Source organism: Procambarus clarkii, chromosome 8 (genome assembly GCF_040958095.1).
Source record: "Procambarus clarkii isolate CNS0578487 chromosome 8, FALCON_Pclarkii_2.0, whole genome shotgun sequence".
Lineage (NCBI taxonomy): Eukaryota > Metazoa > Arthropoda > Malacostraca > Decapoda > Cambaridae > Procambarus > Procambarus clarkii.
Window position 1 is genome coordinate 35684457 of NC_091157.1, and position 26310 is coordinate 35710766.

Genomic DNA, 26310 nt, shown 5'->3' on the forward strand with positions numbered 1-26310 from the left:
CACCTCATTCTTTGTGGCACACGTGAGGAACACAAATGCGAACAAGCCTGAATGGTCCCCAGGACAATATGCAACTGAAAACTCACACCCCAGAAGTGACTCGAACCCCTAGTGCCAGGAGCAACGCAACTGGTATGTACAGGGACGCCTTAATCCGCTTGACCATCACGACCAGACATAAGGAAGTGATAGCCGAGGCTATTTGACCCACTTCCCCGCTGGCACTCAGATGGTAATCTTGGGCATAGCATTTTATCAAATCACCTCATTTTTGGGGCAACACGTGAGGAACACAAATGCGAACAAGCCTGAATGGTCCCCAGGACAATATACAACTGAAAACTCACACCCCAGAAGTGACTCGAACCCAATACTGCCAGGAGCAACGCAACTCGTATGTACAGGGACGCCTTAATCCGCTTGACCATCACGACCAGACATAAGGAAGTGATAGCCGAGGCTATTTGACCCACTTCCCCGCTGGCACTCGGATGGTAATCTTGGGCATAGCATATGGGTTCGAGTCACTTCTGGGGTGTGAGTTTTCAGTTATATATATATATATATATATATATATATATATATATATATATATATATATATTATATATATATATATATATATATATATATATATATATATATATATATATATATATATATATATTATTATATATCCTGCCTGAAATGCTGCGTGTACTAGTGGCTTTACAAGATTTTGTGGTTATTCTCTATATCTGGTTCACCTAACAGTAAATAAGTACCTGGGAGTTAGACAGCTGCTATGGGCTGCTTCCTAGGGATGTGTGTGTGTGTTTGTATTCATGTTGAATTTTACAAAGTAGGAAGAGATGTTTGTAAAAAAAAAAATCAAATATTTTTGAAAGTATAAGTAGATTTGATATTTTTCTCTAATTGTTTATTTCTGCTGTCTCGCCTCCTTTATAAAATGGCATCATTCTTGCTTTTTTAAGGATATCAGGAAAAGTAAGGCACTCCAGAGATTTGTTGACTCCTTCCTAGTGTTGCCTAGCCCAGCCCAGCCTAGACAAGGCAGGCTGGGCATCCTAGCCTCACGCAGCTTAGCCCCAACCTACATGTAGCATCCCAGTCCATCCTAAGTGATCAATACCTTACTGGCTGTGTTTTCTCTTCAGCCCTGAATGTAATGTGGTGGAACATAAGCAGATACATATCAGGTCTTAGAGAATCTGTACTTCATACATTTCTTAATAATGTCTCACAAATATTTAAATAATTAAAAAAAAATTGTATAATAACTTCATATTATTCTTGCAATTTATTTTTGCATTTTTTTTTATACAAAATTTACATTTTAAAAGATTACCTCTATTTTTAGATTGATGACTTGAAGACTACAGTGCCATCCACAGCAAATCATGGTCTTAAAATATCTCCTAGCAATGACGAGACCAATTTTCACAGAGATCAAATTTTTGCTAAGCAGTAGTCACAGGTAAATATATATTATATATATAATATTATATATATAATATTATATATATATAATTTACTACTTCATTGCTCAAAGCACCTTTAGACATTCTGAGTGTTGTGCTATTTTATTAATTAATTAATTAGGCTATATTTTAATGTTTTGTAATGTTTTCATTACTTTTTTTGTTTTGAAATATAAATTGTTGAGTTTTGAAACATTTTGACATTAACTATACCTGAATATTTATAAACAAAAAAATACCAGAACTATGTCCTTGACAATTGCACTAAGAAGTCTTTGCCAAAATCAGGTGCTCAGTGCAGTAGTTAAAAACTTAAAAGTTGTACCACCTCTGGTGCAAGATTAGGGACCCATAGCCTCAGGGAAGAAAATAGAGACTACTCAGAGAAGGCCTTGAATAATAGGCAGGCTGTTTGTCTGTGTTTCGACGGTAAGCTTGCTGACACCAAATGTAGTTACCTAAGTGTAGTTACAGGATTAGAGCTACGCTCGTGGTGTCCCGTCTACCCAGCACTCTTTGTCACATAATGCTTTGAAACTACTGACGGTCTTGGCCGCCACCACCTTCTCACTTAACTTGTTCCAACCGTGTACCACTCTGTATGCGAAAGGAAATTTTTTTATATTTCTTTGGCATCTTTGCTTAGTTAGTTTAAATCTATGACCTTTTGTTCTTGAAGTTCCAGGTCTCGGGAAATCTTCCCTATTGATTTTATCAATTCCTGTTACTATTTTGTACATAGTGATTTTATCACCTCTTTTTGTTGTCTTCTAGTTTTGGCATATTTAATGCCTCTGACCTCTCCACATAGCTCTTGCCCTTTAGTTCTGGGAGCCACTTAGTAGCATGTCTTTGCACCTTTTCCAGTTTGTTGATGTGCTTCTTAAGATATGGGCACCACACAACCGCTGCATATTCTAGCCTTGGCCGAGCAAAACTCGTGAACAATTTCTTTAGTATTTCGCCATCCATGTATTTAAACAAAATTCTGAAGTTAGAAAGCGTGGCATAGGCTCCTCACACAACGTTCTTTATGTGGGCCTCAAGTGATAGTTTTCTATCTAGAATCAACCCTAGACCTCTTTCTTTTATCAGAATTATATAAAGATTTCTCACATAATTTGTAGGTTGTGTGGGATCTATGTTCTATTCCACATTCCATAACATGGCATTTATTCACATTAAATTTCATTTGCCAAGTGGTGCTCCATATACTTATTTTGTCCAGGTCTTCTTGAAGGGCATGACAATCATCTAAATTTCTTATCCATCCCATTATCTTAGCATCATCAGCAAACATGTTTATATAATTCTGTATTCCAACTGGTAGATCATTTATGTAGACAATGAACATTTCTGGTGCATGTACTGTGGTACTCCACTTGTGACACTTCTCCAGTCCGATTGCCTCTGATTACTGCCCTCATTTTTCTATCAGTCAGAAAATTTTTCATCCATGTTAGAAGCTTACCTGTCACCCATCCAAAATTTTCTAGTTTCCAGAACAACCTCTTATGTGGAACTCTGTCGAAAGCCTTTTTTATGTCTAGATAGATGCAGTCGACCCAACTACCTTTTTCCTTTAAAATCTCTGTGGCTCAATCATAGAAACTGAGTAAATTCGATACACAGGATCTTCCAGATCGAAAACAATACTGTCTGTGTGATATTATATAATTTCTCTCAAGGTGTTCTACCCATTTAGTTTTTATTATTTTTTGTTTGTTTTCAATCCTTTCACTGTTACACTTGTCAATGATTCAGGTCTATAACTGAGAGAGGTGGGGTCTTCCCTGTTGCCACTTTTGTAGATTGGAACTATGTTAGCCTTTTTTCCACATGTTTGCTATGACTCCTGTACACAGGGATGCCTGAAAGATCAGGTGAAGTGGAAGGCTGAGCTCAGATGCACATTCTCTCAGAACCCATGGTGAAACTCCATCTGGACCAACTGCTTTGTTCTTACTTAGCTACTTTAGCATATTTTCCACTTCATCTCTAGACACCTCTATACGCTCTATGATGTTCTCAGAAATTCTTATTGTGTCTGGTTCTCTTAAGATTTCATTTTGTATAAACACACTTTGGAACTTTTGGTTTAATGTTTCAGACATTGCATTATCATTTTCTGTGAATCTGTTTCCTATTTTCAACCTCTGGATATTATCCTTTACCTGCAATTTGTTGTTTATGAATTTGTAGAATAGGCCCAGTTCTGTTTTACATTTATCCATTATCCCTTTTTAAAAATTTCTTTCTGCCTCTTCCCTTACTGCTGTATAGTTGTTTCTCGCATCTTTGTATCGCTGGTATGATTGGGGGTTTGGCTTCTTTCTATTTTGATACCTGCTTGATGGGGTTCTGCTCTTCTACCCCCCAAGCCCGGCCCGAGGCCAGGCTCGACTTGTGAGAGTTTGGTCCACCAGGCTGTTGCTTGGAGCGGCCCGCAGGGCCACATACCCACAACATCCCGGCTGATCCGGAACTTCTCTTAGAAAACAGTCCAGTTTTCTCCTGAAGATGTCCACGGTTGTTCCGGCAGGAACAACCGTGCAACCGTGCTCTGAAGGGGAAAGTGAATACTGAGCAGTACTCGAAACAGGACAACATAAGTGACTTGAAGAGTACAACCATTGTGATGGGATCCCTGGATTTGAAAGTTCTCATAATCCATCCGATCATTTTTCTGGCCGACGCAATATTTGCTTGGTTATGCTCCCAAACGTTAGATCGTCGGACATCATTATTCCCAAATCCTTGACATGCTGTTTTTCTACTATGGGAAGATTCGATTGTGTTTTGCACCCTGAATTATGTTTCAGATCCTCATTTTTGCCGTACCTGAGTACCTGAAATTTATCACTGTTAAACATCATGTTATTTTCTGCTGCCCAATCGAAAACTTTGTTGACATCTGCTTGTAGTTTTTCAATGTCTTTCATTCCATTTTTGTGTCTTTTGGTCTGTGGCCCTCTCTCAATTTCTGTTGAACCAATCCTGTTTTCTGGCCCTGCATCTCTGTTTTGGTATGAATGTTTGTGTGCCTTCATTGTATATTTTGCAAAATTTGGCATACATTTAATTTACTTCCCTGTCTAGCAACAAGTCTGCCTAATTACTTATTAAAAAAAATTTGAAGTTCCCCATAGTGACCTCTCTCTCTTGAAATCAAGTTTATCAACTGTTTCAATGTCCCCATTTTCTGTGTGTGTGTGTTTGGAGGCTAAGCTTGCTGATACCATGTGTGTGTGTGTGTGTTTGGAGGCTAAGCTTGCTGATACCATGTGTGTGTGTGTGTGTGTGTTTGGAGGCTAAGCTTGCTGATACCATGTGTGTGTGTGTGTTTGGAGGCTAAGCTTGCTGATACCATGTGTGTGTGTGTGTTTAGAGGCTAAGCTTGATGATACCATGTGTGTATTTGGAGGCTAAGTTTGCTGATACCATATGTGTGTGTGTGTTTGGAGGCTAAGCTTGCTGATACCATGTGTGTGTGTGTGTTTAGAGGCTAAGCTTGATGATACCATGTGTGTATTTGGAGGCTAAGCTTGCTGATACCATGTGTGTGTGTGTTTGGAGGCTAAGCTTGCTGATACCATGTATGTGTGTGTGTTTAGAGGCTAAGCTTGCTGATACCATGTGTGTGTGTGTGTTTAGAGGCTAAGCTTGATGATACCATGTGTGTATTTGGAGGCTAAGCTTGCTGATACCATGTGTGTGTGTGTTTGGAGGCTAAGCTTGCTGATACCATGTATGTGTGTGTGTGTGTGTGTGTGTGTGTTTGGAGGCTAAGCTTGCTGATACCATGTATGTGTGTGTGTGTGTGTGTGTTTGGAGGCTAAGCTTGCTGATACCGTTTATGTGTGTGTGTGTGTGTTTAGAGGCTAAGCTTGATGATACCATGTGTGTATTTGGAGGCTAAGCTTGCTGATACCATGTGTGTGTGTGTGTTTGGAGGCTAAGTTTGCTGATACCATGTGTGTGTGTGTGTTTTTAGAGGCTAAGCTTGATGATACCATGTGTGTATTTGGAGGCTAAGTTTGCTGATACCATGTGTGTGTGTGTGTTTGGAGGCTAAGTTTGCTAACACCGTGTGTGTACTCACCTGTTTAAATAATAATAGGGGTGTGTACCACCTCTGGTGCAATTGTAGGGACCCACAGCCTTGAAGAAAATAGAGTATTCAGAGAAGACCTTGTGGATTCTCACTGAACACTAATCTTTTCTTCTCCTATCACCCTTCTTATTTTGTTTTATGCTGTATTCTATTATATATCATATAAATACATAGCCAAATGGCAATATTTATTATGTCTATACAAAAAGAAGACATCCACTTTATTTTTTTTCTCTCCTTTGTTTCTATGTGGATTTTGTTGTGACTAATGATTCTCCTCCTTCCCATCAACAGGTCTTCCTCACTGGGCTTGCTCGGCTTTTGTGTTACTGTGAGGGTGCCATCATCGTTTACCCTTCAAGACTGACTCATGCTGGCATTGCATTTGTGGACTTCCCTTCACAGTAAACAGTCCTCCATATGGTGATTGTCCAGGGCAAGCAGGGTGTGACTGCCATCTTGGAGAAGCAGGGTCTTTTAATATGAAGAATCTTCCGTCTTCTCTACTTACGCCAGCTTGTGCCGGCCTTGCATTCTTGTTACTTCATGGCCCTTGGGCCTTTTTTATTTATTTTACATAATAAATTTTTTTATTAATACCCGTGTTTCACAAGAGATCCTTAACATTTTAAGCACCAATTGTATTGACTAATGTACGTCTTGTAACCTTTAAGACATAAATAGACAAGACATAGATAAATGAGTGAATAATACTGAGTGACTAGGTTAGGGCGAGGAACATAGTACAGTGTCTGGCTTTGGAAGAATGCCTACTGTTTTAGAAACCTTATTGCCATGATCATAATCGTATGGGTTAAAAAACATTTGTTGTCACTCCTACACAGTGGCTTGTTGAGCTTGAAACCTTTGCTCCTTGTTCGTGTTACATCTGACCTTTTGAAGAAATTGTATGAATCAATATCCTCCAAATTGTTCAGTATTTTAAAGGTTTCGCTCTATTACTCTCTCATTTGCATATATCTAAGCATATAGATTAGATATAGATTTAGATTAGATTTTTTAGTCAGGTAAAGGTACATACATTGCAGATGAGTTACAAAGGGAAAGACAATGACTAGAGTTCACTAGCTCTATTGGAAGAGAAACGTCTGCAAGACAAGTGTGGGCAAAAATTAAGGTAGCTAAGGGGAGCAGAGCCCGGCCTGCGGCTCACAACGACCCCCAGGGTAAGGCTGAAGAACTAATTCACAAGTGGAGTGATGCAGCATCATCCTCCTCCCTCCCTGCAGAAGTAAGCAGGGAACAGCTCCTCCGACATAATGACAGAAGGATTAGGATAAAAAGAGCACAATCTAGTGATGACGAGTATGGGGAACCAATTACAGCCAAGGAAGTAAAGGGGGCTATGAAAAGGGTAAAAGTACAGCACCTGGTGAAGATGGCGTCACCTACGACATACTCAATGCACTGTGTGAAGTGTCTGGCAATCCACTACTCCACCTGTTTAACAAGTCATTCCTATGTGGAGTGTTGCCCACACAATGGAAACATGCAATAATGGTCCAAATACCGAAACCCAATGACCCTGGCAATTATAGACCTATCAGTCTCATGTAATGCACTTGGAAGATGCTTGAAAGGATCATCCTAAACCGACTATTGCACAAAATTGGCAGGTTAGGGGAGGGGTCAATGGATTTGTTAAAGGACGGAGGACAGCAAACTATAGTTAATTACCTTGCTAATGATACAGCTAAGTACTCCCAATAAACTCGCACCTCGGGGCAAAATTTTAAAATTTAAAATACAATACCTAAAGCCACTAATACGCATAGCGTTTCGGGCAAGTATATACGAAGTAAAACCCAAACAAAGAACTGACTCCGTAGGACCCATAAAAGATGAGACTAACAATTTTAAGTTGTATCATAAAAGGGCGGCAAACACTCTCAATGAATACCTAACATCAGTGTTCACACTAGAAAGCGTGAATGACATCCCATCACCAACACAAATGTTTGTCGGAGGTAAGGAGAATGAATTAAGAGAAATACCAATTACACGTGACACGATCAGGAAGAGCATTGACAAACTAAAAGACTCAGAAGCCCAAAGTGTAAATGGATTTAAGTCCCAAGTCGTAAAGGAACTGGCAAATTAATTGGGTGGTTGTAGGTAGGAGCTGCCTCGTATGGGCCGGTGGGCCTTCTGCAGTTGCCTTTGTTCTTGTGTTCTTGTGTTCTTATGTTGAGTAGCAACTTTTGCAAATTTGCAGATGATACAAAAATAGGTAGGGAAATTAACACGGAAGAAGACTCACTATCACTTCAAGTTGATCTAAATAGGGTTTTGAAATGGTCAAAAGATTGACAGATGCAGTTTAATGCTGATAAATGTAAAGTTTTGAGACTAGGTAATGATGATAGTTACAAGATACGAGCTAGATGGTGTTGAGATTGCGAAGTCGGATTGTGAAAGGGATCTGGGAGTTATGATTAGTAAGAATTTAAAACAAAAGGATCAATGCATGAATGCTCGTAATAAGGCAAATAGGACACTGGGATTTATTAATCGAAGTGTTAGTAACAAGACACCTGGTGTGGTTCTTCAGCTATATCTTGCTCTGGTTAGGCCCCATTTACATTATGCAGTTCAGTTTTGGTCGCCATATTATAGAATGAATATAAATTCACTTGAACGTGTCTAGAGTAGGGTGACTAAGTTAATTCCCCAAAATAGAAATCTTTTATATGAAGAAAGATTAACAAAGCTTAAATTGCATTCACTGGAAAAGCGAAGAGTTAGGGGTGATATGATAGAGGTTTACAAGTGGATGAATGGACATAACAAAGGGGATATTAGTAGGGTATTAAAAGTATCAACACATGACAGAACACAAAACAATGGGTATAAATTGGATAAGTTTAGATTTAGGAAAGACTTGGGTAAATACTGGTTTGACAACAGGGTTGTTGATTTGTGGAACCAATTGCCGCGTAACGTGGTGGAGGTGGGGTCCCTCGATTGTTTCAAGCGTGGGTTGGACATGTATATGAGTGGGTTTGGGTGGTTATAGATAGGAGCTGCCTCGTATGGGCCAATAGGCCTTCTGCAGTTACCTTTATTCTTATGCTCTTAATTCACTATGCTTGCCAGTGAAACTCCTTTTCAGAAAATCGCTGGACCATGGAATAGTTCCCCTAGTAATAGTTGAAGGTGATGTAGTGATCGAGTAATCCATATACTCCATTATCTCATCATCATAATGGCATAACTAATTACACAAGCATTAATCCTATCCCTATTTACAGGTAACGGTTTTCCACCCTTCTATATCTTACTGTGAGGTGTCGTCACCGTACATAAGCAAGCGACTTGAGAATAGCACATTACGGGCTATTCATGCCCGTGCCACCTCTTGGGTGGCTTAATCTTTATAAATAAATCAGAATAGCACACACCACACGGGAGACATCTTCCGTCACGCAGGGTGCAGTCGCACCTCCACAGATCTCCAGTATCAGCTCTTGATACTGGTAATGGCTCAAAAGGGCCACCACTTACGGGGTATTCATGCCCGTGTCACCTCTTGAGTGGCTTAATCTTCATCAATCAATCGAATAGCACACAGTACAATCTCCAGTCAAGAATGTAGCACTCGGCGTGTACAGTTCTAATCGACCCAAGACGCTACAGCCTCGACACAGAGCAGACAGCAGACTACGACCGTTGTTCAGGTCCATGTAAACTACATCTACCCGAAGTCCTTGGTCTGAATAGCCAGTTACCAGTTACAGGAGATACTTTTTCACCCACAGAGTTATTAACTCATGGAACCGCCTACCCACCGAAGCGGTACGTGGCAAAACGATGCTGATTTTCAAAATATACCTGGAAAAGATCATTCCTCCCTACACCTGGGGGGTACCTTCGTTAAAGTAAAAAGGTATACAGAAATAACAAAGAAAATAGATATGAATACTATTACCTTCGATGTTAGTAGTAGTTGTGCAAGTGAGGAGAAAGAAAAAATATTACGGAGTTCATGGATGAAAGTAGATTGATAATATTATCTTGGAACGTTAATGGATTAAAAACTAGAGCGGTGGATGTACACTATTATACTCTTAGAGAGAATATTAACATAGCAGCACTCCAGGAAACTGGGGATAGGGATGGTAACAATCTGAACATGAAGATGAACATGTTGAACATGAAGATGTTCAACTGCTGGGTGAGCCCTCTCCTCATCTGAGGGAAGGGAGATTAGATTATGCTTGTTTGATAAATGCTGAGGGCATAGAGGAGAATTGTCTTACTGTGGATGAAATGCTAAGAGATTTTGCATTACAAATACAGCTTAAACTAGATAAAAAGCATGCCTGCCTTCAGAGGAAAAGCTTAAAGTTTAATAAGGGAGAATTAAGGGGTCTTGTTGGTCATATTAAGTCTTGGTATGATACTTATAAGCCAGACTCGGCAGAAGCATTTTATTAAGATTTAATTAAGGAGGTAGATGTATATAATGCAACATTGAACCGGAAAACATCTGGTATAGAAAAGCATCCCCCCATAAAAGTGTGCGGAGAAGAGAAAGGAAATTTGGAGCAAGTATTGGCAGGAGTTTGCAGAGAAAGTTAGGAGTAACAAACTTGAAGGAAATCTGGCAAGACATAAATGAAATAAGGGGTAAAAAGCATAATTTTGTTGCACATCCTGACCAGTAAGGAATTGCAAAAGGTCTCGTAAATAAATGGGCGGAAGCTGCCAAACTTAGTTCATTTAATTACCCGCTGTAACGAGAGAGTCGTTTGATTCTTGGAAAGATCTAAGAAAGGATTTTATACTTACAGCAGGTAACAGTGGTGATGTCACTTGCACAGGTATTACCAGAGAAGAACTAATAACGGCGATTAAAGTTGGGAAATCTACCGCCCCCTGGGGAGGATGGAGTAACTTATGAAATACTTAATGAACTTGCCATTATGACGAAAAGCCCGCTGTTAGACCTCTTTAATATTAGTTATAAAGAGGGCAGAATTCCCAGTAAATGAAAAAGAACTATGATCATCCTTATCCCTAAAGCCAATGGAGAGTACAGACCTGTGTCTTTAACCTCGTGTTTTTGTAAAATGATGGAGAGGATCATTTTAAATAAACTTTTGTATATAATAGGTGATCAGCTGTCTAATAATTTTTCGGGTTCCTCAGAGGAAAAAGTACCTCTGACTGTATTATTAAATGTCTAGCTAATGGTAATGATTATTATAGAATTTTTATTGATTTATAAGGAGCTTTTGATAAAGCCAACAAAGAGGTTATTTTATATGAATTAGCTGGTCTTGGTGTTGAAGGGAGATTATTGCGCTGGATAGGGGATTATCTTCAGGAAAGGAAGGCTCAGGTGTGGTATCAAGGTTGTATGGTTCAAGGTATCAAGGTCAAGAACTCTGCACACCTCAGGGAGGAGTGTTGAGTCTCACCCTGTTTAATGTACTAATGAATAAGATAGCATCTGAGAAATACTCAAATTGGGTAACTCCAATCATATATGTTGATGATATTTTGTTTCAGGGCAAAGATATTTCAAAGATTCAAACAGTGTTGGACAATTTCGGAAACCAGTGTCACCACATGGGACTAGTGGTTAATGAAGACAAAACTAAAGTTTGAATGTAGAAGTCGGAGGCCCATTATATTGGAAATAAACGGTAAAAATATAGAGTTAATATATATAAATATTTAGGCATATATGTTGGATATACCTATGAGAGTTTGGAAACTGAGATGAACAGACTGTTGAGTCAATGTCGGAAGAGATTACAACCTCTGAAGGCCTTGGCATGCTGTGGAAAGGAGTGGGAGTCCAAGTGCTACGAATGATGTACTTGAGTACTGTAAGATTTCTTATTGATTATGCTGCACCTGTCATTTCTTGTTTTGGTAAAGGTAGGATGGGCAAGTTGGAGAAGATACAAAATGAAGCCGTTGGGGGTCGTTGTGAGCCGCTGCTACCTTAATTTTTGCCCACACTTGTCTTGCAGACGTTTCTCTTCCAATAGAGCTAGTGAACTCTAGTCAATGTCTTTCCCTTTGTAACTCATCTGCAATGTATGTACCTTTACCTGACTAAAAAATCTAATCTAAATCTATATCTAATCTATATGCTTAGATATATGCAAATGAGAGAGTAATAGAGCGAAACCTTTAAAATACTGAACAATTTGGAGGATATTGATTCATACAATTTCTTCAAAAGGTCAGATGTAACACGAACAAGGAGCAAAGGTTTCAAGCTCAACAAGCCACAGTGTAGGAGTGACAACAAATGCTTTTTAACCCATACGATTATGATCATGGCAATAAGGTTTCTAAAACAGTAGGCATTCTTCCAAAGCCAGACACTGAACTATGTTCCTCGCCCTAACCTAGTCACTCAGCATTATTCACTCATTTATCTATGTCTTGTCTATTTATGTCTTAAAGGTTACAAGACGTACATTAGTCAATACAATTGGTGCTTAAAATGTTAAGGATCTCTTGTGAAACACGGGTATTAATAAAAAAATTTATTATGTAAAATAAATAAAAAAGGCCCAAGGGCCATGAAGTAACAAGAATGCAAGGCCGGCACAAGCTGGCGTAAGTAGAGAAGACGGAAGATTCTTCATATTAAAAGACCCTGCTTCTCCAAGATGGCAGTCACACCCTGCTTGCCCTGGACAATCACCATATGGAGAAGGACTGTTTACTGTGAAGGGAAGTCCACAAATGCAATGCCAGCATGAGTCAGTCTTGAAGGGTAAACGATGATGGCACCCTCACAGTAACACAAAAGCCGAGCAAGCCCAGTGAGGAAGACCTGTTGATGGGAAGGAGGAGGATCATTAGTCACAACAAAATCCACATAGAAACAAAGGAGAGAAAAAAAATAAAGTGGATGTCTTCTTTTTGTATAGACATAATAAATATTGCCATTTGGCTATGTATTTATATGATATATAATAGAATACAGCATAAAACAAAATAAGAAGGGTGATAGGAGAAGAAAAGATTAGTGTTCAGTGAGAAGCCACAAGGTCTTCTCTGAATACTCTATTTTCTTCAAGGCTGTGGGTCCCTACAATTGCACCAGACGTGGTACACACCCCTATTATTATTTAAACAGGTGAGTACACACACGGTGTTAGCAAACTTAGCCTCCAAACACACACACACACATGGTATCAGCAAGCTAAGCCTCCAAACACACACACACACATGGTATCAGCAAGCTTAGCCTCCAAACACACACACACACATGGTATCAGCAAGCTTAGCCTCCAAACACACACACACACATGGTATCAGCAAGCTTAGCCTCCAAACACACACACACACACACGGTATCAGCAAGCTTAGCCTCCAAACACACATGGTATCAGCAAACTTAGCCTCCAAATACACACATGGTATCATCAAGCTTAGCCTCTAAACACACACACACACACACAAACGGTATCAGCAAGCTTAGCCTCCAAACACACACACACACACACACATGGTATCAGCAAGCTTAGCCTCCAAACACACACACACATGGTATCAGCAAGCTTAGCCTCCAAACACACACACACATGGTATCAGCAAGCTTAGCCTCCAAACACACACACACAGAAAATGGGGACATTGAAACAGTTGATAAACTTGATTTCAAGAGAGAGAGGTCACTATGGGGAACTTCAAATTTTTTTTAATAAGTAATTAGGCAGACTTGTTGCTAGACAGGGAAGTAAATTAAATGTATGCCAAATTTTGCAAAATATACAATGAAGGATCACAAACATTCATACCAAAACAGAGATGCAGGGCCAGAAAACAGGATTGGTTCAACAGAAATTGAGAGAGGGCCACAGACCAAAAGACACAAACATGGAATGAAAGACATTGAAAAACTACAAGCAGATGTCAACAAAGTTTTCGATTGGGCAGCAGAAAATAACATGATGTTTAACAGTGATAAATTTCAGGTACTCAGGTACGGCAAAAATGAGGATCTGAAACATAATACAGGGTACAAAACACAATCGAATCTTCCCATAGTAGAAAAACAGCATGTCAAGGATTTGGGAATAATGATGTCCGACGATCTAACGTTTAGGGAGCATAACCAAGCAAATATTGCGTCGGCCAGAAAAATGATCGGATGGATTATGAGAACTTTCAAATCCAGGGATCCCATCACAATGGTTGTACTCTTCAAGTCACTTATGTTGTCCCGTCTCGAGTACTGCTCAGTATTCACTTCCCCCGTCAGAGCAGGAGAGATTGCTGAAATAGAGGGAATACAGAGAACATATACGGCACGCATAGACGAGATAAAACACCTAAATTATTGGGATCGTCTCTAAGCTCTCCAAATGTACTCTCTAGAAAGGAGACGAGAGAGATACCAAATAATATACACATGGAAGATACTGGAGGGCCAGGTCCCAAATCTACACAGTAAAATAACAACGTACTGGAGTGAACGATATGGAAAAAAATGCAAGATTGAACCAGTGAAGAGCAGAGGTGCCACAGGCACAATCAGAGAGCACTGTATAAACATCAGAGGTCCGCGGTTGTTCAACGTCCTCCCAGCGACTATAAGAAATATTGCCGGAACAACCGTGGACATCTTCAGGAGAAAACTGGACTGTTTTCTAAGAGAAGTTCCGGATCAGCCGGGCTGTGGTGGGTATGTGGCCCTGCGGGCCGCTCCAAGCAACAGCCTGGTGGACCAAACTCTCACAAGTCGAGCCTGGCCTCGGGCCGGGCTTGGGGGGTAGAAGAGCAGAACCCCATCAAGCAGGTATCAAAATAGAAAGAAGCCAAACCCCCAATCATACCAGCGATACAAAGATGCGAGAAACAACTATACAGCAGTAAGGGAAGAGGCAGAAAGAAATTTTTAAAAAGGGATAATGGATAAATGTAAAACAGAACTGGGCCTATTCTACAAATTCATAAACAACAAATTGCAGGTAAAGGATAATATCCAGAGGTTGAAAATAGGAAACAGATTCACAGAAAATGATAATGCAATGTCTGAAACATTAAACCAAAAGTTCCAAAGTGTGTTTATACAAAATGAAATCTTAAGAGAACCAGACACAATAAGAATTTCTGAGAACATCATAGAGCGTATAGAGGTGTCTAGATTTAAACTAGAGATGAAGTGGAAAATATGCTAAAGTAGCTAAGTAAGAACAAAGCAGTTGGTCCAGATGGAGTTTCACCATGGGTTCTGAGAGAATGTGCATCTGAGCTCAGCCTTCCACTTCACCTGATCTTTCAGGCATCCCTGTGTACAGGAGTCATAGCAAACATGTGGAAAAAGGCTAACATAGTTCCAATCTACAAAAGTGGCAACAGGGAAGACCCCACCTCTCTCAGTTATAGACCTGAATCATTGACAAGTGTAACAGTGAAAGGATTGAAAACAAAAAAAAAAATAATAAAAACTAAATGGGTAGAACACCTTGAGAGAAATTATATAATATCACACAGACAGTATTGTTTTCGATCTGGAAGATCCTGTGTATCGAATTTACTCAGTTTCTATGATTGAGCCACAGAGATTTTAAAGGAAAAAGGTAGTTGGGTCGACTGCATCTATCTAGACATAAAAAAGGCTTTCGACAGAGTTCCACATAAGAGGTTGTTCTGGAAACTAGAAAATTTTGGATGGGTGACAGGTAAGCTTCTAACATGGCTGAAAAATTTTCTGACTGATAGAAAAATGAGGGCAGTAATCAGAGGCAATCGGACTGGAGAAGTGTCACAAGTGGAGTACCACAGTACATGCACCAGAAATGTTCATTGTCTACATAAATGATCTACCAGTTGGAATACAGAATTATATAAACATGTTTGCTGATGATGCTAAGATAATGGGATGGATAAGAAATTTAGATGATTGTCATGCCCTTCAAGAAAACCTGGACAAAATAAATATATGGAGCACCACTTGGCAAATGAAATTTAATGTGAATAAATGCCATGTTATGGAATGTGGAATAGAACATAGATCCCACACAACCTACAAATTATGTGAGAAATCTTTATATAATTCTGATAAAAGAAAGAGGTCTAGGGTTGATTCTAGATAGAAAACTATCACTTGAGGCCCACATAAAGAACGTTGTGTGAGGAGCCTATGCCACGCTTTCTAACTTCAGAATTTTGTTTAAATACATGGATGGCGAAATACTAAAGAAATTGTTCACGAGTTTTGTTCGGCCAAGGCTAGAATATGCAGCGGTTGTGTGGTGCCCATATCTTAAGAAGCACATCAACAAACTGGAAAAGGTGCAAAGACATGCTACTAAGTGGCTCCCAGAACTAAAGGGCAAGAGCTATGTGGAGAGGTCAGAGGCATTATATATGCCAAAACTAGAAGACAACAAAAAGAGGTGATAAAATCACTATGTACAAAATAGTAACAGGAATTGATAAAATCGATAGGGAAGATTTCCCGAGACCTGGAACTTCAAGAACAAAAGGTCATAGATTTAAACTAACTAAACAAAGATGCCAAAGAAATATAAAAAAATTTCCTTTCGCATACAGAGTGGTACACGGTTGGAACAAGTTAAGTGAGAAGGTGGTGGCGGCCAAGACCGTCAGTAGTTTCAAAGCATTATGTGACAAAGAGTGCTGGGTAGACGGGACACCACGAGCGTAGCTCTAATCCTGTAACTACACTTAGGTAACTACATTTGGTATCAGCAAGCTTACCGTCGAAACACAGACAAACAGCCTGCCTATTATTCAAGGCCTTCTCTGAGTACTCTCTATTTTCTTCTCTGAGGCTATGGGTCCCTAATCTTGCACCAGAGGTGGTACAACTTTTAAGTTTTTAACTACTGCACTGAGCACCTGATTTTGGCAAAGACTTCTTAGTGCAATTGTCAAGGACATAGTTCTGGTATTTTTTTGTTTATAAATATTCAGGTATAGTTAATGTCAAAATGTTTCAAAACTCAACAATTTATATTTCAAAACAAAAAAAGTAATGAAAACATTACAAAACATTAAAATATAGCCTAATTAATTTTTTAATAAAATAGCACAACTCTCAGAATGTCTAAAGGTGCTTTGAGCAAAGAAGTAGTTAATTTTATATATATAATATTATATATATATAATATTATATATATAATATATATTTACCTGTGACTACTGCTTAGCAAAAATTTGATCTCTGTGAAAATTGGTCTCGTCATTGCTAGGAGATATTTTAAGACCATGATTTGCTGTGGATGGCACTGTAGTCTTCAAGTCATCATTCTAAAAATAGAGGTAATCTTTTAAAATGTAAATTTTGTATAAAAAAAAATGCAAAAATAAATTGCAAGAATAATATGAAGTTATTATACAATTTTTTTTTAATTATTTAAATATTTGTGAGACATTATTAAGAAATGTATGAAGTACAGATTCTCTAAGACCTGATATGTATCTGCTTATGTTCCACCACATTACATTCAGGGCTGAAGAGAAAACACAGCCAGTAAGGTAATGATCACTTAGGATGGACTGGGATGCTACATGTAGGTGGGGGCTAAGCTGCGTGAGGCTAGGATGCCCAGCCTGCCTTGTCTAGGCTGGGCTGGGCTAGGCAACACTAGGAAGGAGTCAACAAATCTCTGGAGTGCCTTACTTTTCCTGATATCCTTAAAAAAGCAAGAATGATGCCATTTTATAAAGGAGGCGAGACAGCAGACATAAACAATTAAAGAAAAATATCAAATCTACTTATACTTTCAAAAATATTTGATTTTTTTTTTTTACAAACATCTCTTCCTACTTTGTAAAATTCAACATGAATACAAACACACACACACATCCCTAGGAAGCAGCCCATAGCAGCTGTCTAACTCCCAGGTACTTATTTACTGTTAGGTGAACCAGATATAGAGAATAACCACAAAATGCTATCTTTATAAGAACTATCTTGTAAAGCCACTAGTACACGCAGCATTTCAGGCAGGATATATAAAATATTATATATATATATATATATATATATATATATATATATATATATATATATATATATATATATATATATATATATATATATATATATATATATATATATATATATATATGAATACATACATACGGGACAAAGAGCCAGAGCTCAACCACCGCAAGCACAACTAGGTGAGTACACACACACACACACACACACATTATATATATATATATATATATATATATATATATATATATATATATATATATATATATATATATATATATATATATATATATATAATATTTTATATATCCTGCCTGAAATGCTGCGTGTACTAGTGGCTTTACAAGATAGTTCTTATAAAGATAGCATTTTGTGGTTATTCTCTATATCTGGTTCACCTAACAGTAAATAAGTACCTGGGAGTTAGACAGCTGCTATGGGCTGCTTCCTAGGGATGTGTGTGTGTGTTTGTATTCATGTTGAATTTTACAAAGTAGGAAGAGATGTTTGTAAAAAAAAAAATTCTTATATATATATATATATATATATATATATATATATATATATATATATATATATATATATGTCGTACCTAGTAGCCAGAACTCACTTCTCAGCCTACTATGCAAGGCCCAATTTGCCTAATAAGCCAAGTTTTCATGAATTAACTGTTTTTCGACTACCTAACCTACCTAACCTAACCTAACCTAACTTTTTCGGCTACCTAACCTAACCTAACCTATAAAGATAGGTTAGGTTAGGTTAGGTAGGGTTGGTTAGGTTTGGTCATATATCTACGTTAATTTAAACTCCAATAAAAAAAAATTGACCTCATACATAATTAAATGGGTAGATTTATCATTTCATAAGAAAAAAATTAGAGAAAATATATTAATTCAGGAAAACTTGGCTTATTAGGCAAATCGGGCCTTGCATAGTAGGCCGATAAGTGCGTTCTGGCTACTAGGTACGACATATATATATATATATATATATATATATGTCGTACCTAATAGCCAGAACGTACTTATCAGCCTACTATGCAAGGCCCGATTTGCCTAATAAGCCAAGTTTTCATGAATTAATTGTTTTTCGACGACCTAACCTACCTAACCTAACCTAACCTAACTTTTTTGGCTACCTAACCTAACCTAACCTATAAAGATAGGTTAGGTAGGGTTGGTTAGGTTCGGTCATATATCTACGTTAATTTTAGCTACAATAAAAAAAAATTGACCTCAAACATAATGAAATGGGTAGCTTTATCTTTTCATAAGAAAAAAATTTGAGAAATTATATTAATTCAGGAAAACTTGGCTTATTAGGCAAATTTGGCCTTGCATAGTAGGCTGACAAGTGCGTTCTGGCTACTAGGTACGACATATATATATATATATATATATATATATATATATATATATATATATGTCGTACCTAGTAGCCAGAACTCACTTCTCAGCCTACTATTCAAGGCCCGATTTGCCTAATAAGCCAAGTTTTCCTGAATTAATATATTTACTAAAATTTTTTTCTTATGAAATGATAAAGCAACCCTTTTCTCTATGTATGAGGTCAATTTTTTTTTATTGGAGTTAACATTAACGTAGATATATGACCGAACTTAACCAACCCTACCTAACCTAACCTAACCTATATTTATAGGTAAGGTTAGGTTAGGTAGCCAAAAAAAGCTAGGTTAGGTTAGGTTAGGTAGGTTAGGTAGACGAAAAAACATTAATTCATGAAAACTTGGCTTATTAGGCAAATCGGGCCTTGAATAGTAGGCTGAGAAGTGCGTTCTGGCTATTAGGTACGACATATATATATATATATATATATATATATATATATATATATATGTCGTACCTAATAGCCAGAACGCACTTCTCAGCCTACTATTCAAGGCCCGATTTGCCTAATAAGCCAAGTTTTCTTGAATTAATGTTTTTTCGTCTACCTAACCTACCTAACCTAACCTAACCTAGCTTTTTTTGGCTACCTAACCTAACCTTACCTATAAATATAGGTTAGGTTAGGTTAGGTAGGGTTGGTTAGGTTCGGTCATATATCTACGTTAATTTTAACTCCAATAAAAAAAAATTGACCTCATACATAGAGAAAAGGGTTGCTTTATCATTTCATAAGAAAAAAATTATAGTAAATATATTAATTCAGGAAAACTAGGCTTATTAGGCAAATCGGGCCTTGAATAGTAGGCTGAGAAGTGAGTTCTGGCTACTAGGTACGACATATATATATATATATATATATATATATATATATATATATATATATATATATATATATATATATATATATATATATATATATATATATATATATATGTCGTACCTAGTAGCCAGAACGCACTTATCAGCCTACAATGCAAGGCCCGATTTGCCTAATAAGCCAAGTTTTCATGAATTAATATGTTTTCTCTAGTTTTTTTCTTACGAAATGATAAAGCTACCCATTTCATTATGTATGAGGTCAATTTTTTTTTAATGGAGTTAAAATTAACGTAGATATATGACCGAACCTAACCAACCCTACCTAACCTAACCTAACCTATCTTCATAGGTTAGGTTCGGTTAGGTAGCAGAAAAAGTTAGGTTAGGTTAGGTTAGGTAGGTTAGGTAGTCGAAAAAACATTAATTCGTGAAAACTTGGCTTATTAGGCAAATCGGGCCTTGAATAGTAGGCTGATAAGTACGTTCTGGCTATTAGGTACGACATATATATATATATATATATATATATATATATATATATATATATATATATATATATATATATATATATATATATATATATATATATATATATATATATGGAACCCTCAACCCTATAAGTGGAGGGTTCCTACATACTCAACCAGAGGTGGTACCCTCTATATATTAATAAAAAGGCAAGGCTACCTACCTTGAGGCTACCTTGAGGTGCTTCCGGGGCTTAGTGTCCCCGCGGCCCGGTCGTCGACCAGGCCTCCTTAGGCTATGCTAAATCTTGGCAGGGATTGGCTTGGCTTAGCTGGTCAGGGCTTGGCTAGGGTAGGAAGGACTGGTCATGTTAAATAGCAAGGCAGGGTTAGGCTAGGCAAGACTAGGTAAGGGTATACTGGGATAGGCTTGGCTACGGTAGGCTAGGAAGAGGTAAACTAGGATAAGCAAGGCTGTGCAAGCACTATGCACAGCTAGAATGAACTATGCTAAGATGGTTTAAGCTGGGCTAGGTTAGGATAAGCTGAGTCATGCAGGGCCCCGATTGACCAGTGGAGTCTAATAGTCTAACCTTCTAGCTAGTTTGCTGACCTAAGAGTGTAAATGCCTAGCCCCTAACCTGAGATATATACAAGAGTTGTTACATTCTTGTACAGCCACTAGTACGAGTAGCGTTTCGGGCAGGTCTCTGGAATACGATCCCCGCCGCGAAGAATCGTTTTTTCATCCAAGTACACATTTTACTGTTGCGTTAAACAGAGGCTACAGTTTAGGATTTGCGCCCAGTAAATCCTCCCCGGCCAGGATACGAACCTATGACATAGCGCTCGCGGAACGCCAGGCGAGTGTCCTACCACTACACCACCTGCTGCAATATTATTATAAAAGAAATATTACTTATTATAATCGTAAATACTAAATACCTGTTGTGTTGATTTAGGGGCGACGACGATCGTGGGATCGGATGCGAGCCACAGGTGGCCTACACCATGCTTTCTAAGGCGTCCCTCTCATAACAAAAACAAATCCGTGCATTCATACACAAACAGAGATCCCGTGGTTATGCGAATACTTGCAATTCTTTTACTTAAAATAATAACAATTAGATTAATAATAATTAACATAATTTTTACTCAAGATTCACAAACATCATTAATACTATTTAAAAATAAAATTTATAAGACATCTAAAAACAGATATACAGACTTTGTGTGATATTTATTTCAACATTATATTTTAATAGAATGTTGTAACTATTATTTTTAAATATTAGGTAGTTTCCAGCTACGTATATCGCATATAAACGTTGCAAAAAGATTTTAGACTGAATTAACACATTACACATTTATGGAGTAATTAACAACAAAACAATCTTTATTTTCATTGCAGAACATATATCAGAGCATACTAGTGACTCATACATTTAAAATAGTGTGATTTTTAAACAATTCGGTTGTAAACCCGCAGAACCGCCTACCCGCCAAAGACGTAACATAAGAAATGGTATATAATTCATTATTTTAAATTACATATATAATCATTAATAATTTTCGGCAGCTATCGAGGTTCTCCATAGGTAAATTCCTGTACTCTAAGAAGATGCTACTTGCTGTTTAGCTGTTTAAATTCTTGGAAAATTGTAATGACCAGCGACATAAAATATAACAATGAAATAGTAGCTGGTAACTGTAGGTGAACGAAAAATTAAATTCCAAATTGATTAGATGTTTTTCTAAATATAAAGATCGACCTGAAGGAATTTTATGAATTATGGACTAATTAAACAAAAAAATAGGTAATTTTACTTGAAGAACAGATACCAGAGAATAGTTAGTGAGTACATTTATATTGTATAATGGGAGAAAGCCCCTGGTAGCCGCGAATTAAAATAACCACCTACATTAATTGATAACTAGGAAATAGTATCTGGAAACTTTATCTGAACGAAAACACAATACCAATTTGTTTAGATGTTTTTCTTAATATAAAGATCAACAGTAAGGAATCTTATTCATTATGGACAAATTAACAAAAAAAAACGATAATTTTCATTGAGGACCATATATTAGAGCATACTTAGTCACTTATATATTAAAAGTATTGTGTATTTTGAACCATTGGGGTTGTAAACAAACAGAATGGCCTACCCGAAAAGTCGTAACATAAAATGTTGCATATGTTTGCTAATTTATTATTTGATAAATGATTATTATTAATTTACGACAACTATAGAGGTTTCCCATTAGTTAAATTACTGTAGTCTGACTAAATGCTACTACAAAACATATATAAATCCTGGGAAAGTCACAATGACCAGCGACATTACAGCATAGAGGGTTAAATAGTAATAGGCAACTGTCGGCGAACGAAAAATTCATTTCCAAATTTATTAGATGTTTTCCTAAATATAAAGATCGATAGGCTGGAATTTTCTGGATTATGGCCTAATTAAGGCAAAAATATATATATTTTTACTTGAAGAACAAATATCAGAGCATAGTCAGTGAGTTATAGAATAATAAGAGTGTGGTATTTCATTGTATAACAAGAGATAGTCCATGGAAGCGAAAATAGACGTTGTTTTACACAAAATAACGTCCAAAAACAGCCGTAGAGTCAAACGGCAAATGTTGACGTTCTTTTTAAGAGGACAGGTTGGATGTACAGCAGGTAACTATTCCTATAATTATGTTGGGAGCCAGCTTTCTGCTTCACTAACTTCCCTCACAATTACCTGTTTGGAATGTAAGGAATTAATAATGGTCCCCTAAACATATAAGTACAGGTATGACAAGGAATATGTGTGTGTAATGCTGAGTAAACATACTTGTGCGAGCTTTAAAGCTCTCTTCATAACCGGCTACCTAACTAATATTATTTAAGTGTACACATTTATAATAAAAGTATAAGGCAATCGGATACTCAAGTGTTCCAATTGTGTGGTAGAGGTGTTGCTCTTGTAGCTCTCTTGGGATAGAAGTAAATCTATCGTGCGAGAGTAGTATCGCAATTCTCTCTGGAGCACTCTCATGTTGCTTCTATGATTCAGGTGTAAGTGATGACGCCCTCAAGCCAATATTATTGTTCTACCTCTGATTTTATTTAACAGTAGCAAGGCAGTCAAGCTGTACTTCTTGTTGTTGGAAATTATATTAATTCCTAGTGAACACTTATTTATTAAATTTAAATACTAGACTCTTGTTTAAAAGAAATAAGAGTTGATATAACTACGTGGCGTCCATGACGTCACGGGATCACCCATTCTCTTTTCCTTTATGGGGGTAACTTATATTATTATGTGTGTGTCGGATTTCCCACCGTTTGCGATTAGTGTGGTTGTTGTTGTTATTGTTGTGGTGGTGGTTGATGTGGTGAGGTTGATGGCTGGTGCGACGGTATTTGGTGGCTGGTGTGGTGGTGTTTGGTGGTTGGTGTGATGGTGGTTCTTTTCGTGGTTGTGGTGGTTGGTGTGGTTGTGGTGGGGGTGGTGGTTGGTGTGGTGGTGGTTGTGGTGGAAGGTGTGGTGGTGGTTGGTGTGGTGGGGATATGGTTGGTGTGGTGGGGGGTGGTGGTTGGTGTGGTGTTGGTGGTTAGTGTGGTGGTTATTGGTGTATTGGTAGTTGGTGTGGTGGTGGTTGATGTGGTAGTGTTTGATGTGGTGGTGGCAGGTGTGGTGGTTAAGTGTGGTGGTGGTTAGTGTGGTGGTGGTTGGTGTTGCGATGGTTGATGTGGTGGTGTTTGATGTGGTGGTGGCAGGTGTGGTGGTTAAGTGTGGTGGTGGTTAGTGTGGTGGTGGTTGGTGTTGCGATGGTTGATGTGGTGGTGTTTGATGTGGTGGTGTTTGGTGTGGTGGTTGTTAGTGGGGTTGTGGTTGGTTTGGTGTGGTATTTGTTGGTGGGATGGTGGTTGGTTTGGTGTGGTGGTTCTTGGTTGGGTGGTGCTTGGTTTGCTGTGGTGATTGTCGGTGGGGTTGTGGTTGGTTTGGTGTGGTGGTAAGTGTGGTGGTTGGTGTGTTGGTGGTTGCTGTGGTGGTGATGGTGGTGGTGTTTGATGTGGTTGTTGTTGGTGTGGTGGTGGTTGGTGTGGTGGTGTTTGGTATGGTGGTGGTTGGTGTGGTTGTGGTAGGTGTGGTGGTGTTGGTTGGTGTGGTGGCGGTGGTTGGTGTGGTGGTGGTGGTGTTTGATGTGGTGGTGGTGTTTGATGTGGTGGTGGTTGGTGTAGGAGTGGTTGGTGCGGTGGTGGTTGGTGTGGTGGTTGTAGGTGTGGTGGTGATTAGTGTGGTGGTAGCTGGTGTGGTGATGGTGTTGAGGTGGCTGGTGTGATCACTGGTGGTCGGTGTGGTGGTTGTAGGTGTGGTGGTTGAGGTGTGGGGTAGTTGGTGTGGTGGTTGTTGGTGTTGTGGTGGTTAATGTGGTGGTGGTTTGTGTTGTGGTGGTAGGTATGTTGGTGTTTGGTGGTTTGTGTGGTGGTTCTTTTGGTGGTTGATAGTGTGGTGGTGGTTGATAGTGTGGTGGTGGTTGTGGTGGTTGGTGTGGTGGCGGGTGGTGTTGGTGTGGTGGTGTTCGATGTGGTGGTGGCTGGTGTGTTGTTTAGTGTGGTAGTGGTTGGTGTTGTGACGGTTGATGTGGTGGTGTTCGATGTGTGTGGTGATGTGGTGGTGGTTGGTGTGTTGGTGTTTGGTGTTGTGGTTGTTGGTGGGGTGGTGGTTAGTTTGGTGTGGTTGTTGGTGTGGTGGTGGTTGGTGTGGTGGTGGTGGTGGTAGTGTTTGATGTGGTGTTGGTTAGTGTGGTGGTGTTTGGTGTGGTGGTGTTGGTTGGTGTGGTGGTGGTGGTTGTGTTTGATGTGGAGGTGTTTGGTGTGATGGTTGTTGGTGTGGTGATGGTTGGTTTTGTGGTGTATGTGGTGGTGGTGTTTTTTTGGTTGTGGTTAGTGTGGTGGTGGTTGTTCTGGTGGTTGGTGTTGTGCGGGTGGTGGTTGGTGTCGTGTTGGTTGGTGTGGTGGTGGTAGTTGGTGTGGTGGTGGTAGTTGGTGTGGTGGTGGTTGGTGTAGTGGTGGTAATGGCTTATCTTGAGGTTATCTTGAGATGATTTCGGGGCTTTTTAGTGTCCCCGCGGCCCGGTCCTCGACCAGGCCTCCACCCCCAGGAAGCAGCCCGTGACAGCTGACTAACACCCAGGTACCTATTTTACTGCTAGGTAACAGGGGCATAGGGTGAAAGAAACTCTGCCCATTGTTTCTCGCCGGCGCCCGGGATCGAACCCGGGACCACAGGATCATAAGTCCAGCGTGCTGTCCGCTCGGCCGACCGGCTCCATGGCTGGTGTTATCTTGGTTATCTTGTGATGATTTTGGGGCTTTAGAGTCTTCGCGGCCCGGTCTTCGACCAGGCCTCCACCACCAGGAAGCAGTCCGTGACAACTGACTAACTCCCAGGTACCTATTTTACTGCTAGGTAACAGGGCCATAGGGTGAAAGAAACTGCCCATTGTTTCTCGCCGGCGCCCGGGAATGAACCCAGGACCACAGAATCACAAGTCCAGCGTGCTGTCTGCTCGGCCGACCGGCTCCCTGGGTGTGTGCTAGTGGTTGTTGTGTAACACGGGTTCGGGTTTCCTCTCACTTCTCTTCCTTCTACTCCCTCTACCCGTATTCTTACTTTTTTATTCTCTACCAAGGGACTCCAAAACTTTTACCAAAGCCAACTCCACGCCACGTGGTCCTAAGACGATTGACCGACTTAGGATTCTACACCCAGTATGACGTGACCTAAGCTCTGAGCAAAACCCTAGAGTCGCCTCTGCTGCCACCACCAGACCAGTAACACAAGAGCAATGATCGAGGTCTGGATCGATCACGCTATACCTTGGGCGACCAGCTCTAGCTGTTGTGCTGGTCTTGGGGAGAGGTAAGATGGTTGACCTCTCCCAGCTGCTCCCGTATTCACACTGATCTCTCTCTTGTCTGGTCTACCCCAGACAGAACATTGTATCCTTCCGCCTAGTCAAAGTTTTACCAAGTTACTAGC

The 26310-nt window shown here is 39.1% G+C and overlaps 2 long non-coding RNA genes across 3 annotated transcripts in view; one reads left to right on the plus strand and one right to left on the minus strand.

Annotated features, from left to right (window-relative positions):
- The window catches only part of LOC138362085 (uncharacterized), a 26505-nt gene extending 20312 nt beyond the window's left edge, over positions 1–6193 (plus strand). For both annotated transcript variants that reach the window (XR_011227403.1, XR_011227402.1), the window contains 2 exons: positions 1360–1476; positions 5889–6193. This is a non-coding gene — a long non-coding RNA (uncharacterized lncRNA). The remainder of the gene's footprint in view (positions 1–1359; positions 1477–5888) is intronic.
- Positions 6194–12111: 5918 nt separating this feature from the next.
- LOC138362094 (uncharacterized) lies at positions 12112–21344 on the minus strand. The gene is made up of 3 exons (XR_011227408.1): positions 21209–21344; positions 16752–16868; positions 12112–12417 (listed from the first exon to the last, which is right to left on the minus strand). It is a non-coding gene; the product is annotated as an uncharacterized lncRNA (long non-coding RNA).
- Between the last annotated feature and the right edge of the window lie 4966 nt (positions 21345–26310).